Source organism: Poeciliopsis prolifica, unplaced genomic scaffold (assembly GCF_027474105.1).
Source record: "Poeciliopsis prolifica strain line A6 unplaced genomic scaffold, Auburn_PproV2 SCAFFOLD079, whole genome shotgun sequence".
NCBI lineage: Eukaryota > Metazoa > Chordata > Actinopteri > Cyprinodontiformes > Poeciliidae > Poeciliopsis > Poeciliopsis prolifica.
Window position 1 is genome coordinate 250,210 of NW_026562454.1, and position 14,760 is coordinate 264,969.

Sequence of the window (14,760 nt, forward strand, 5' to 3'; positions counted from 1 at the left end):
AATATGTAATTATTTAGAAATAATTGTCATAGAAACTGAGTTATTCATGACTTGAATACAGACTCTATATTCAACAAAATAAAAAAAAGTTGTTTTAACTTTGAAAATGACGTCACCAAACAAATACGAGCCGTTATATTCAGTGTGCAGCTTCACGCCTGTTTGAATTGAAAGCAGCAGCATAATAATTACTATTATTAACCCTTGCTAATTATTTTCCATGCAGCTGTTGACAAGCCTCTTCCTGGCTTAGCGCCTTTAATGAGGCCTTGTTAAAAACATTCACATCACTGGCATTTCCCCTAATGAGCGCACCGGCGGTCTCCATGCTGATGCCCTTTATGGCCAACCGCCGCTGATCTTTTCCAAAACATCACGGATGCCGCCACAGCTGCTGCAGCTTAGAGGCTTTTCATTTCTGTCGCCGTGGGAGGAGCGCAGGCCTCCAGGGGAGGAAGGGGCCTCAGAAATTAAATCAGCGCCGACGGCGTCCGGGGAGCCACAGTGACACAGTGACACACCGTAATGCAGCGCTCCGGGCCTCAGGGGGAGACGGCCGCCTGCGAAAGGAAAAACCCAGCAGGAGCATCTTCAGCTGCATGCAGACAAAGCTGCAGCAGCTGCTGCTGCAGCTACAGCTTTGTCTGCATGCAGCTGCTGCAGCTTTGCCTGGACATGAAGTCAGACAGAAGGCCTCTCAGAGCAATGGTTGCACTTCTCCGTTACATTCATCGTTCCTGAGGTTTAAACTCCCGCTGAGCCAACAGAAAGTCTGGGAGTGACTGGACATAAGGTAACAGCATTGCCCCTCCCTCACCTATTGATCCAGGAATTCCCTCACGTTCAGATTGTTTGTTATTGTGTCGTAACGTAGTGAAGATGTAAAGGTGTAAAGTCACACCTGCAGGATGAAAAATCAGAGATGAGGTGTGAAACAGGCGCTGGGTGTTCAGTAAATATTTCATCTCCATCAGTGACCCACCTGCTGCTCGGCGGCTGTTCTCATGTTTTATAGATGAACTCCGGAGGAAGAGGCCGAGGTTAGAGTCTGATTACAGCTCTATAGAAACAGGGGGTTTGTTCTGCGGCTCGGAGCAGCAGAGGACCGTGACTGATGAACCGGACCTCGGACCGGGCCGCTGCTCCAACCCAACATGACGACAATAACTCATCGCCTGGGACGTCTGCAGACGCTTTGTGAAGCGGCTGAAGCTCACCCAGTTGTTTGCCGTCTTCAGTTTTTACTTGTTGGGTTTTGTTTTCCGTCCCGGCCCGGTCCGCCTCTGAACCGGTCCAGTGACATACAGAACCAGCGAGCTGCTGCCAGGACGAGCTTTACACAGCATTGGGTTTCAGTAATTAGCAGCGTTAAAACAAAATGTTCCAGCAGCCAGAAACACTCAGAGCATCAGATCCACTTCCTGTTATCAGCCCGATTAACGCTCGTTAGTCTCACATCCCGCCCGACCTTCGCAAAAATAATAAAAACTTTAATTAGTGAGCAGAAAACGTGACAAACATTCAAGACTCAGCTTTAAAACCTAATCCTGCAGTCCGATGACCAGGTATTGAAACGTTTCACATATTATTGAAGAGAGACCCAAACAATGAATTAGAAGAATGAAGGGATTTAATGGAGGATCTAAATAAACCCTCCCTCTGTGTGATGGTCACTAATTAAATACAACCGCAGTCAGACTCCAGTGTGAGCGGTTTGAGGCGCGCATGCGCAGAAGAGCGTTGACTTGAGGAGGAAAACCTGCTGGATGTGGGGGGGTTGAGATGCGTTCACTGACTCACTGCTTCCATCAATTCATTATTATCAAATCATTATTATCATTTCCTGCCATTTTTACGTCAGATTTACTGTCTGGCTCCTGCTGGTGCAGAATCATGACGTAAAAGTCGAATAAAACGCAACATGACAGGAAATTATCTAGTTCTGTTGGAAAGTGGATCAGATCAGATGTTTTCAGGGTGAAAATGTAACACAGTTGAGAAGGGTACAATATATTTTAGGTAGATGGGCCAATAGGTTCGGCTGTCGGAGCACGATGGGTGTTTAAATGACACACATACACAGTTGAGTGAATTTTAAAAAAACAATTAGCTTTAGTAACGTGAATCATAAACTCACAAGTGGACAAGACATACAATTAAGAAAAAAAATTACACACAATAAAATACATAAAATAAAAACAACAATACTTGGCCAAGTGCTAAATATCAAATTTAAATCTATTGGGTGCACCCTGGTAGTTTGCACTCTAATCTCTTTTAGATGACAAATGAATCAAATTAAATCCTGGTTCAGGTCTCACTCAACATGGGAGGAAATCCAGATCTTTCTAAGTCCAGGTGGGAAGGCTCGCCATCAAAGTCAGTAGAGGAATCCACTCCAGGAACAATCCAGGAGAAGAGAAGAAAAAGCAAAAAACAAAAACAACACAACAAAAAAAACCTGATCTGTCAACAGACAAGACCAGCAGAAACATAGAATTATTATTAAACCATTCTAGCTTATTATGTTTCATAACTGTTCGAAAAATCCTTTTCCAAGAACAATAATAAAACATTACATTTTACACAAACTTAGCAAAGGTTCAAATAACTAAGTAGGTCAAATAAAGATCATTATTTGACAACAAGATAAAAGAACAAAAACCAAATGAAAGGTACAATATGCTCACCGATCTCAGTGCAGCACGTTCAAAACAACTAGACAGGGACTCTCATTCCAGACACGGAGGGCACTAGACAGTGTAAAATGCATATTTTTTAAGTTTTAACTTAAAGAAAATGAATTAAGTAAAATAAAAATACATTATTATATAGGCTTTACCTTCAGTTGAACTGAAAACAACTGCCAATCAACTGCCAGAAAGTGCAACAGTTCCAACTGATCTTAGTGGTTCTAACAGCAGAAAAACTGAAGTTCAGTTTTCTGAAACTTATCACTCTTTCTAACTTATAAGTTGGATTTAAACAATAACTATTTACCAAAAAAAATCCTTCAAAGTCAATAAATGATATTAGAAAGAAACCAAAAGACTCTCACTCTGGCTCAGCTGTCTGATCAGGGTCGGATCTCCCGCTCACAATCAACGCTGCCAGCACGGGAAAGAAGGTGGAGCCTCTGTGGCATTCCGCTCTCTGATTGGTCTAAACATTCATGGGAATCAAACTTCCCATTGGCCAGGCAGACTACCCCGCCTACCCAATCTCTATTTCCCAAAAGGCTATCCCCACTTTATGTGGGTTACACCCTCCCCTCTGAAGGGTATGCCCGTCCCTGGGCATCTGCAATACGACACTGAGTCGCACAGCTTAAGCATGCCTGATGGAATTATGGGATGCATTCTCCAAGCCATTCAGGGAGCTAGCCAATGCTTCACTTAGACCCTGGAAAAGAGAATTCACCACCATCATCAGAGAATTTCCCAGTTTTGGATACTCTAATCTGTTTGACTTTGTGTGTACTCTTTCAGAGCGACGAAGAAATGTTTCAGAGTTTTGAAGTCCCAGTCTGAAACTTTAAGGGTTCAGGTTGGGCAGTAACAGGTTCATTTACTCCATAAAACTCATCATCATATGCTGCATCTGAGCTCATCCCATTTTATGGAGGAGTTTCCTCAGATTGCTGCAAATCCAAACACTGAGGGGATCCTTTAACTGAATTTAGTTCAGGTAAAACGTTTGCTTCGGATAATCTGCTATGTTCCGGTAGGTTGTCATTTTCAGGTAGGTGAACACTTGATGCATCTTGAATATCTCCAGTACTTCTATCTCCTACAATATGAGTAGCTGGAACATCAGGTGAGAGGGAAACTACAGATCTCCCTGTTTCTGCTGATGGTCGAACTGCACTGGGATGCTCACTTGACTTGTGAGTTTCAGGCACTATGACATATACATCGGGTTTTGACACAAAACGAGGGAACGATGTCCAATCAGGTACATCATCCAGATCTGAGATGATTTCCTCTTCACTCTCGACGACTGGACATTGTCTCGTTCTGGGTCTCCTGTTTGGACAAGGTTTGACTGTTTCAGGCTCTGCAGCTGCTGACAGGAATCCACATGGCAGAAGCAGGTCTCTGTGCAGAGTCCGCACTGGTCCATCTTTACTTTCCGATTTAACTGTATAAACTGGCATTTCTCCAGCTCTCTTGAGGACAACATAAACATCCTCCTCCCACTTGTCTGCCAATTTATGTTTTCCACGCAGCTTCACATTTCGCACAAGAACTCTGTCTCCTGTCTGCAAAGTTGATTCAATCACTCGCCGGTCAAATCTGGCTTTATTGTGACTTGCATTCTTTTCTGCATTGCTAGTAGCAATACGGTAACTTTCTTCCAATCGAGATTTTAAATTGCCAACATACTGGGAATGTGTCTGCTTCGTAGCATTGGTGGGCAATCTGAAAATCAAGTCAATGGCTAATCTGGGCTGTCTCCCGAACATTAACTCGTATGGGGAAAATCCAGTCACATCACTCTTTGTACAATTATAAGCATGTACCAGAGGTTTCAGCAGTTTATGACTTATCAAGTGTTCCAAGCATTTGAAGAAGTGTGCGGTTGAATCTTTCAACCGGATTTCCCCTGGGATGGTAAGGGGTTGTACGCACTTTCTTCATGCCAATAAGTTCACAGAGTTCTTTTATGGTTTTAGATTCAAAATCAGCACCCTGATCACTAAGGAGCTTTTCAGGAAAACCATAATGAATAATGAAGTTTTCCCAGAGGCACTTTGCTACGGTCTGTGCTCGCTGGTTTGGGGTTGGTATGGCCACTGCATATTTTGTAAAATGATCAGTTATTACCAAAATGTCTTTGGTGTTTGAGCGATCTGGCTCTATTGACAAAAAGTCAATCCACACCAGTTCGAGAGGTCGGTAGGTTTTAATGTTCATCAGTGGAGCAGCTTTTTCTGGATGTGTTTTTCTACGAACACATCTCTCACATGTTTTAACCATTTTCTCTATGGTCATATACATTTTTGGCCAGTAAAATCTAGTTCTTGCCAAATCTACTGTTCGTTCAACTCCAAGGTGGCCCATATCATGATGAAGACTCATGAGTGCTGTAGCTCTTAGCTCCTCAGGAAGTACAAGCTGATATGAGATGTTTAGACCATCTTGTCGCTTACGATAGAGCACTCCATTCTGCATCTCCAACCGAGACAACTGTCTGAGTAACAAAGGTAATTCTGGTAGCTCTAACCTGAGGCCGGGACATGGAGTTTCACCAGTTTCCAAGAGTACAATGACTGCATTGATAGCAGGATCTAATGTTTGTTTTTCCCTCAACTCTTCTTCTGAAAATGAACAAACAAGAGGAGACCCATCCACTTGCTCCTGTTGGAAGCAGTCAGGAATAGCTGTGGACTGGTGAGTGAGGGATTCAACTAATGTCAACCCAGGAGTGGCGGCTTGAACACCAGCTACAGATGAAGTGACCATATGACGTTCACAAATAGCCTTAATCACCTCCTGGGGAACAGTCTCTGGACTGTCAGGATTGCTCAGATGGTACAATGTGAACTGCCGGATTCTCTCACTTTCCTTCTTGGATGCATAATCATCCTTTGATGGATCATGAGGTCGGCGAGACAGTGCATCAGCATCAAGATTTTGCTTTCCCGCCCTGTACTGAAGACTGAATGAGTAAGTAGAAAGACTGGACAACCACCTGTATGTACCCTGTCGCATCCAGCTTTGCAGATGTTAAAATATATGTAAGTGGGTTGCTGTCCGTCACTACTGTGAAGTCTGTACCATATAGGTAATCAGAGAATTTTTCTGACTGCCCATTTAAGAGCCAAAAATTCAAGCTTATGAGCCGGGTACTTCCTCTCGCTCTTTGAAAGTCCTCGACTCGCAAAAGCTATGACTCGAGATTGACCATCTTGAACCTGATATAATGCAGCCCCAAGGCCAACAGTGCTGGCATCTGTATGTAAGACATATGGAAGCTGGGGGTCTGCAAAACCCAAGACTGGAGCTGATGTTAGCTTACTTATTATGTCATCGAAAGCTTTCTGACATTGAGGTGTCCACCGCTCACCAAAGGACTCCTTTGGGTTGCGATACTCTGAGCTCGAATTTATTTTCTGTCTCTTATTTAGCTTTCTGAGTGGTGGATAACCAGACGTTAATTCATTAAGTGGCTTTACAATAGTAGAGTACCCCTGAATGAACCGTCGGTAGTATCCAGCAAATCCTAAGAAAGATTGAAGCTGTTTAAGATTTGTGGGGATCGGCCAAGTCTGTAAGGCCGAAACTTTTTCAGGGTCTGTTTCAACTCCTCTCTCAGAAACAATGTGACCAAGGTATTTTACTGACGTTTGAAAAAATTTGCACTTCTCTGGTGCCAGTTTCAAACCATATGTCATCAATTGTTCAAGAACACGCTGCAAGCGCTCTTCATGTTCTTCCAGGGAGGCTGAGAAAATAATCAAGTCATCAATGAACACTAAAACTTCTTTTAGGTTCATATCGCCAACACATTTTTCCATCAGTCTTTGGAAGGTTGAAGGCGCATTTGTTATTCCTTGTGGCATCCTGTTGAATTCCCAGAATCCAACTGGACACACAAATGCAGTCTTATGCTTGTCTGCTTCTTGCATTTCGACCTGATAGTAGCCTGACTTGAGGTCTAGAACGGAGAACCGCTTAGAACCAGCAAGTGCAGTGAAAGCATCTTCCAGTTTTGGAAGAGCGTAGGCATCTTTGATGGTCTGCATATTCAGCTTTCTGTAATCTACACACAGACGAACAGAACCATTCTTTTTGCGAACCACAACAATTGGAGAAGCAAATGGAGACTCAGATTCCTGTATGACTCCAGAATCTAGGAGTTCCTGTATATGTTGTCTCACAGCATCTACATCGTTGGGGTGTATCGGACGTGCTCTCTGCTTAAAAGGCGTCTCATCACTGAGCTTGATTCTGTGTTTCACTTTATCAGTATGGCCAAAATCCAGGTCATTCTGAGAGAAAACGTTTGGCATGGTGTTTAACATTTTTGTTATTCGCTCTTTCCATTCAGTGGATAAAGGTGAATCTCCAAAATCAAAGTTCAGTGGTGGGGAAGACTTTGCTTGAAATTTAGGATAGTCTGATTTTGACAGTATGTTCTTTGTGCAACACCTGTACTATAGCATTAACATCTGCCACAATGGTTTTGGGGGGAATGACTATGTCATGACTGGTGTCATTTCTCAGTACGACAGGAATATGACATGAGTGTTTGCTTGGTAAAGTTACTGCAATCGCTGAAACGAGTAAACCATTCGGTAGAGAAGAAGCTGATGGTTGCTCAAGAATAACATCTCTCTGAATGTTCAAACGATTAAATGGAACAAAAGCTTCAACAACAGCGGTCTGCCTTGCAGGAACAACTTTAGGCAGCTTGCCTGTTAGTTCTGCACAACCAAGGCTGCTGTGGATAAGCTCTCTTTGTCGTATCTCAAGTATTTTGAGAACAGCCTGATAGCCATTCATCAAAGGCTGAAAAGATGAAAGTTTCTGGTAATCCGCATAAAGAACGTCAAGTGCGTTTGTGCCTATAAGCACCTGTTCATGGGCTGCAGAGCGGAGGTGAGGAATAACCAAAGCCAGAGTGTTAATCTCAATATCAGAGCCAACAAACTCTTTAGGAAAAGTGATGGTAAGCTCAACATATCCTAAATAGGGAACAAACTGGCCATTAGCACTCTCCACTTCAAGCAAATCATTTAAAGAATGAATGGTCAGATCAGAAAGGTGTTCTTCATAAAAGGACTGGGGCACAGTTGTGACTTGCGAACCTGTGTCCAACAGACAGTTTGTGTCTTTCCCTGCAATAGACACTTGAGCTGTAGTTTTAGTTCCCACCAGGCCATGTGGCAATTTCGACCTTTCTACCCCAACACTCTTAACAACAGCTTTCATGGTTTTGGGACTGGAATTTTGTAACTCTGCTCCCATGTGTCCCTCTATGGGAGCAGACACTAGTTTAAATGTGTCTCACTTTGAGAAGCATTAGAGGCTTCCCAAGCAGCCTGCTTTTCTTTCAGCTGTTTTTTTCTTAGCTGCTACAAGGGAAGGATTTGGTGCATTTTCACAGACTGAAACAACATGGCCATCCTCTCCACACTGGAAACAGTACCAGGGACGTGGTCTGCCATTTGCTTTAATTGTGGAAGGATGCTGACGGCTTGTTTTTGGTTTCACCACATGGACTTCATGTGTGACACTTAGAGGAACACTTTCGTTGCTTAAGTTGTTTTGACTTTTGACTCTCTGACCAATGCTCTTCACCTGAAGGCTGAGGTCAGCAATTTGTTGCTTGAGCATCTCAAGATCAGTCTTATTTATCAAATCATTTTTGTCATATGCAAGATGAACTTGTGACATGGCACGCTGCTTGCTGGGGATGTGGCCAGACTTGGCATGGTTGAAATGCTGTTGCATTCGAGTCATTTTTGCAGCCTGTTTATCTTCTTTTGTCCTAAGAAGAAGCAACAATTCTGCAAAAGTAGGAGGTTTATCTTTCTTTTGTTCTAACTGAAGATCGGCTATTAAAGCGTTCTCCCAACAGCCTCTACAGAACTGCTTTAAAAGCTGTTGATCAAACTCTGGAGCGGATACACCACCACGTCTCATTGTTTTGCTTAAGGCTGTGTGCAGTCTCTGCAGGAAAACAGAAGGTAACTCTCCGTCATTCTGGAACGTGCTCATGAACCTAGCATAAAGCTGGTCACCATCTTCAACCGTCCCGTAGGCGGAGTCAAGCAACTTGAGATAAGTTGAGGGACTAGATTGTGGGCTCAAATGTTTAATCATTTCAGAAGCAGGAGAAGAAGAATGTCTAATATACAATGTGTGCAATGCAAGTCTGACACAGATGGATCTCTGATAAGAATTTCAACACTTGCACGCCATGTATCATAATCTGCTTCATGGCTTGGACGTGGACTCTTGCCTGAAAAAGCTCTGAGTCTACTGGGTGAAGCAAACTGGGATGAGGTATCACTGCTGCGCACCACATGCTCAACCACCACTCGCTGAACTGCATGTGGATTAACATCGATTACTGGCGTAGTAGTGGATTCAGATGAGAATGACAAAGTCTGTGGGGGGTTGAGATCAATCAGGTTTTTACTGAAAATGGAAGGGTTGAGAGGCTTACTTGGATTACTTGCTGGTGTCAAAATCGGGGAATCTGTAGCCGTCACTGACTGAGGGTTTTCAGAAGATGGGATATTTCTTTTGCTGGTTGAGTCTTTTTGTGGGATAGGACTCCGTGGAGCTGAGGATTCTGGATCAGTCTGAGGTGATCGGGCACAGGAACTTTCGACAGATGAAACTAGACTTTTAAGTTCCTCCTTCAACATTTCTCCTAGTGAATTTCCACTCAACATGGCAATTTCAGAGAGTTGTTCCATGTACATTTTAGTAGCTTTGCTTCTGGCTTCTACGGTGTAGACACTTCCTAAAGCTTTTAACTCATACACAATCCCTGCTTGAGTCGTGCTTGGAAGCTGAAGAGGCAACAGTGGTTCCAATGTCTTCATGGCAGTTTCATGTGCAAACTCAATAATCATGTTTTTATGGAAACCTGATTTAGGATCATCTAAGTGAATGTAACGGTTAATGGAACCATACTTCTGGAGAAATATTGATACTTCCTCATCTATTTCTGACCCTGTCAAGCCACTAACAACCAAAGAATGGGGAATTTGGATGGACTCCCGGAGTACCACATCCATTTTTTTTTTTTGAGAAGTACTTAGCAAGTTCTAACAATACATGAAAGATGTCTGACACTTAAACACACACACTCGTGCTCCTGGCTGGCTCACCAAAGCTTCTCCTGTAACACAGTTGAGAAGGGTACAATATGTTTTAGGTAGATGGGCCAATAGGTTCGGCTGTCGGAGCACGATGGGTGTTTAAATGACACATACACAGTTGAGTGAATTTTAAAAAAACAATTAGCTTTAGTAACGTGAATCATAAACTCACAAGATGACAAGACATACAATAAAGAAAATAAAACTACACACAATAAAATACATAAAATAAAAACAACAATACTTGGCCAAGTGCTAAATATCAAATTTAAATCTATTGGGTGCACCCTGGTAGTTTGCACTCTAATCTCTTTTAGATGACAAATGAATCAAATTAAATCCTGGTTCAGGTCTCACTCAACATGGGAGGAAATCCAGATCTTTCTAAGTCCAGGTGGGAAGGCTCGCCATCAAAGTCAGTAGAGGAATCCACTCCAGAACAATCCAGGAGAAGAGAAGAAAAAGCAAAAAAAACACAACAACAAAAAAACCTGACCGATCTCAGTGCGGCACGTTCAAAACAACTAGACAGGGACTCTCATTCCAGACACGGAGGGCATCTGGCTCAGCTGTCTGATCAGGGTCGGATCTCCCGCTCACAATCAACGCTGCCAGCACGGGAAAGAAGGTGGAGCCTCTGTGGCATTCCGCTCTCTGATTGGTCTAAACATTCATGGGAATCAAACTTCCCATTGGCCAGGCAGACTACCCCGCCTACCCAATCTCTATTTTCCAAAAGGCTATCCCCACTTTATGTGGGTTACATCTCCATCACAGCTTCCAGTTGCTTCAGGTGCATCAGGAAAGTATTTTATTGAATATTGTGACAGTTTCTGAAATTGAAAACTGAAACTGCTGCTTAAATGAAAATTGACAAGGGGGGGAAAAAAAAAAGAAGCATAATTTTTTTTCCCAGCTACAAATTAAATGAAACCATTTATGTGACGGTTTTGTCAGTTTTTCTTTGCATAAAGCTGGAGTTCAGTCAGATTGGATGGGAAATCGCTGTGAGCTCTCCTGACATAACCGTTCATTTCGATATGGGATTTGGCTGGGCCATTTAAAAAAAGAAATGCTGACTGTATGCTTAGGCATACGATGGTGTTCAAAAGTTACAACATAAATCTGATGGGTTGTGTGGGGAACAAATATCAACTAACCTTTGGAGGTTAGTTAATATTTCAGTCAGTCAAATATGTTGGAATTGTCTGGAGTTAAATGTGTCTCTCTAATTATGTACTGACATAATTATGTACTGAACCAAATGCAAACAGTTAAACTGTTTTTAACTGTTTGACTGCAGTTAAAAACAGAGAAAGTGAGACCCTGGCTATAACATCGAAACACAACAGCAACACTTTGCAGCTGTTCTTCTTCTTCACCTTGTATTCTTCCCAAACAACAAGTTGGAACACTACCGCCACCTGCTGGTCATTCTGTGTAACCTTTAAATCAGTTGATCTTGGTTTGTCTTCATCTACCATCCAGGATTACCTCATATTTAGATCCTCCCCAGGTATATGCATAGGTCTGAAAATGACCCAGCTTGGACATTTTCAGTGGCACACATTGTGTTTGTGGTGGTCAAGCATGGTGGGATGGGTTTGAGTTCCCTGGTTTTCTCATGGGTAAATCTTGCAACTTTATTTGTACTCAGCCCTGACTAGTTTTTTTAAAAATTAATTTAATTAGTTCTTGTCATTTTCATCTTATTGAATAATTTTATATTTATATATTTATTTCTACTTATGGCATTAACTTAGCAAAATGTTACCTGTTCCCACATCAAAATATGTATATACAGAACAAAAGTACAAGAAAAACAATAAATTTTTGATAAAAGAAACAAACTTTCCAGACCTCATCTTTTTATTACACATTTTCTTTCCAACTCTGTTTTTCCAATGTTTGACACAAGAACAAGAAAATAAATGTTTGACTAAATAAGCAAAATGAACTTTCTAATGAATGGATATTGAAAAAAAGTTCAAAAGAAATGATCATATATAGAAAAACAAGTGAATTAGACTATTTTGAAAATAAACAAGAAACTAAAGCATGATATTTGCTGGTGAGATGATGTAACTCCACCAGCAGAAGATTCTTTGATGTCACAGTGAGGCAGTCTGTCTGATGTCATCAACTAAACATATATGTAGAACAGAATTCAGCATATTTTTCATTGCTTGGTATATCACTGACTTGTTCAGACATACACAAAGCTCTTTCAAATTGACCGTACAGGTAATTTAGAAATCGATTGATTTTAGCGAACGCATTTAAGGGAAAATGTCTCATCAAAACCCAAGATACTACAATGGAAAGATGGGACCCCAGATGAGAAGGGGAATCCAGCCAAATTTCCAAGGAAGGTTCCCACCTGTGCACCCGAATGTCTTACACGGGGAAATCCAAAGGCTGGGCTCTATTATAGAAATGGAAAGAGCCCAAAGGTTTGAAGACAACCAAAGACTGGCCCACCTGGAAGCAGAGCTGGAAGAAACGAAAGTCCAGTTAAAAAGACAGAAAGCTCTCAAAGAAGTGTTTATCAACAAGGAGAAAGAGTTAAAGAGGGAACTCGAGAGAATTGAGAAGCTTAGTGATCCAGGAGTCATCAGCACTGCGATCCTTGCTTCCAAGGTCCACAACGACGTGAAATGTAAGAAGAAGAAGTTGCTGCAACAAGACTATGTAGAATTGAAGACGGCCCATCTCCTGAGCCAGGAAGCATTTACATCAGAAATACAGGCTGAGAAAGAGAAAGGGAAAGCCCTCCAAGAAGACCTTGATAAACTCCAGACTTCCTACAAGGAGCTTTGCTCTAAGTATGAAGACGAAGTTGCCATGGTGAGGCAGCAGGAGGCCCAGGTGGAAAAGTTTTGTGAAGCAAGAGTCAGTGAAGTAGAACAGCTGCTTGAAAATCTAAGAGCTGAAAAGGACAACATGTGTCAAAATTTTTCCCAAGAGATCGCATTTCTGCAAAGCAGCAAAAAAAGTCTGCAGGCAGAATTGGACCAGGCTAATTGTGCATATGAAGAACTCAATGGGAAATATGAAAGAGATGTTTCTGGACTTGAAGCCCAAGTGAAAACATATGAGACAGAGCTAGATAGTGAGAGAGCAGCCAGTTCAGAAAGAGAGAAGAAGGATCTTGAGCAAATCAACAATCTCAGAGTTGAGCAAGATAATCTCTATAAATCAATGTCAAAAGAGATCGCATTTCTGCAAAGCAGGGAAAACAGTCTGCAGGCAGAATTGGACCAGGCCAAATGTGCATATGAAGAACTCAATGGGAAATATGAAAGAGATGTCTCTGGACTTGAAGCCCAAGTGAAAACATATGAGATGGAGGTTGAGCATGAGAGAGCAGCCAGTTCGGAGAGAGAGAAGAAGGACCTGGAGGAAATCAACAATCTCAGAGTTGAGCAAGATAATCTCTATAAATCAACGTCAAAAGAGATTGCATTTCTGCAAAGCAGGAAAACAGTCTGCAGGCAGAATTGGACCAGGCCAAATGTGCATATGAAGAACTCAATGGAAATATGAAAGAGATGTCTCTGGACTTGAAGCCCAAGTGAAAAGATATGAGATGGAGGTTGAGCATGAGAGAGCAGCCAGTTCGGAGAGAGAGAAGAAGGACCTGGAGGAAATCAACAATCTCAGAGAAGAGCAAAATAATCTCTATAAAAGAATGTCAGAAGAGTTCCGGTCTCTGCAGCAGAAATTCAACCAGATGGCAAAAGATTTAAAATGCAATATAAGCCAGTATGAAACAAGCCATTCTTCACTTCAACAGCAAGTGCAAAATCTTAAGATGCAGGTAACTCAGGAGAAAACAGCTCATTTGGAAGACGTGGTGCTTCTCAACAACATGAAAGCCATGAATGCCACCCTCCAAGAAACCATGGCAGAAGAAATGAAATCCTGCAAGAGAAGGAAAGGAATGCGCAGACTGAGTTAGAGGAGGTGAAAGTATTATACCAGGAGCTGAATAGTAGATATGAAACTGATGTTACTGCAGTGAAACAACAAGCAGAAAAATATCAGCAAGTAAGTTGTGAGAGAGATATTCATTTGGAAAGACCAAATGAGGATGTACAGCTTGCCAACTCTCTGAGAGATGAGAAGGAAGATGTCAAACAAAACACACCACAGGAGTTCCCAGATTTGCAAGAGAAAGATTCTGAAAGGCAACCTGACCAGGTGGAAGTTTTACACCAAGAGGTTTCTTCTGCGGAGGTTTTCTCAAAAGAAACCGCGTCAGGTGGTTCCACGGATTCGGGATCTATGGAAAAGATGCAGTGTGCTGTAGAAACCATCCAGGAGAATTTGGACAACACAGATCCAAAATCCATGCAGGATGGTAAAAGGAAAAAACCAAAACTTTCTTTTTGGAAAAAAGTACGCAAGACTTTCCGTTTGAAGAAACAGAAAAAAGAAGGAAAAGAGTGAACGAAAATCAAGAATGTTTCTCTTTAACCATCATGCCATGTGACGCTCCGTCATGACAAAATTTACAAAGACAAGTTTTTTCCCCTTATTAACCAACTACAAAAAGATCCCTTCATAACCCAATCAAACGTTGAGACGAATTTGAAGCCTAAAAAAAGTGGGCAGCACAGTGATGTAGTGACTAGCACTGCAGCTTCACAGAGAGGATCTGTCAGATCTTTCCTGTGTGGAGTTTGCATGTTCTCCCTGTGCTTGCGTGGGTTTTCTCCAGGTGCTCTGGTTTCCCCACAACCCCAAAAACATGCCCTTAGGTTAATTGGTCAATGTAAATTGCCCCCAAAATTTACAAAGGCAAGATTTTTTTCCCCTATCAACCAACTAGAAAAAGATCCCTTTAACCAATCAAACGTTGAGATGAATTTGAAACATAAAAAAAGTGGGCAGCACAGTGATGTAGTGACTAGCAC

The 14,760-nt window shown here is 42.0% G+C and overlaps 1 protein-coding gene and 1 long non-coding RNA gene across 2 annotated transcripts in view; both read right to left on the minus strand.

The window, feature by feature from the left end:
• Positions 1-14,760, minus strand: part of adcy8 (adenylate cyclase 8 (brain)) — an 82,318-nt gene that overhangs the window by 41,443 nt on the left and 26,115 nt on the right.
• LOC129352732 (uncharacterized) lies at positions 2,185-3,428 on the minus strand. The gene is made up of 4 exons (XR_008604927.1): positions 3,059-3,428; positions 2,843-2,914; positions 2,691-2,753; positions 2,185-2,466 (listed from the first exon to the last, which is right to left on the minus strand). It is a non-coding gene; the product is annotated as an uncharacterized LOC129352732 (long non-coding RNA).